The 887-nt window shown below is 29.5% G+C and overlaps 1 protein-coding gene across 11 annotated transcripts in view; it reads right to left on the reverse strand.

The window, feature by feature from the left end:
- Positions 1–887, reverse strand: part of LOC116846153 (THAP domain-containing protein 2-like) — a 10,865-nt gene that overhangs the window by 3,536 nt on the left and 6,442 nt on the right. The gene's annotated exons all lie outside the window — the stretch shown is intronic.

Genomic DNA, 887 nt, shown 5'->3' on the forward strand with positions numbered 1-887 from the left:
GAATCCCCTATAATGACGCTACGTCGAAGAAAAGTAACTTTTGTCGGAAACATGTTTTTTCGAATTATCGTAAATATCTACGATAATTTTTTATTCGTTTTAACTAAAAAATGAAAATAAAAGTTACAATCTCCAATGGCCTTGACCTTTACAAATGTTATACAAATGATGATGTTAAAAATTCAAGAGGTTTTAGTCGTCACTTCGATGTGGTCATTTCCAAATGACCCACTCACGATCTTTCAAAATTTAGTGTTAAATTCTTAACATATCCAAGTAATGTGATTGTGTTATTTGAATATTTCGTGTTGAATAAATATTTAACATTTCGTAGTATTAAAATAACATAACTTATGAGTAACACAGTTTGAAAGTTTGTGTTCCACTTTGTGTTACTCATAAGTTATGTTATTTTAATACTACGAAATGTTAAATATTTATTCAACACGAAATATTCAAATAACATAATCACATTACTTGGATATGTTAAGAATTTAACACTAAATTTTGAAAGATCGTGAGTGGACCATTTGGAAATGACCACGTCGAAATAACGACTAAAACCTCTTGAATTTTTAACATCATCATTTGTATAACATTTGTAAAGGTCAAGGCCATTGGAGATTGTAACTTTTATTTTCATTTTTTAGTTAAAACGAATAAAAAATTATCGTAGATATTTACGATAATTCGAAAAAACATGTTTCCGACAAAAGTTACTTTTCTTCGACGTAGCGTCATTATAGGGGATTCTCTTTGAAGAAAACGAAGGTTACCCAATTTTCGCAGAATGCAGCGCCATCTATCAGAAATAGAAAAAAAAAGTTCGGACAAAAGTTACGTGTTTTTGGATGTAGAATCCGAATCTGTAATAAAAAGTAGGGGTT

This window comes from Odontomachus brunneus, unplaced genomic scaffold (assembly GCF_010583005.1).
Source record: "Odontomachus brunneus isolate Ranch 3 - 2012 unplaced genomic scaffold, Obru_v1 Obru_scaffold_061, whole genome shotgun sequence".
Taxonomy (NCBI): domain Eukaryota; kingdom Metazoa; phylum Arthropoda; class Insecta; order Hymenoptera; family Formicidae; genus Odontomachus; species Odontomachus brunneus.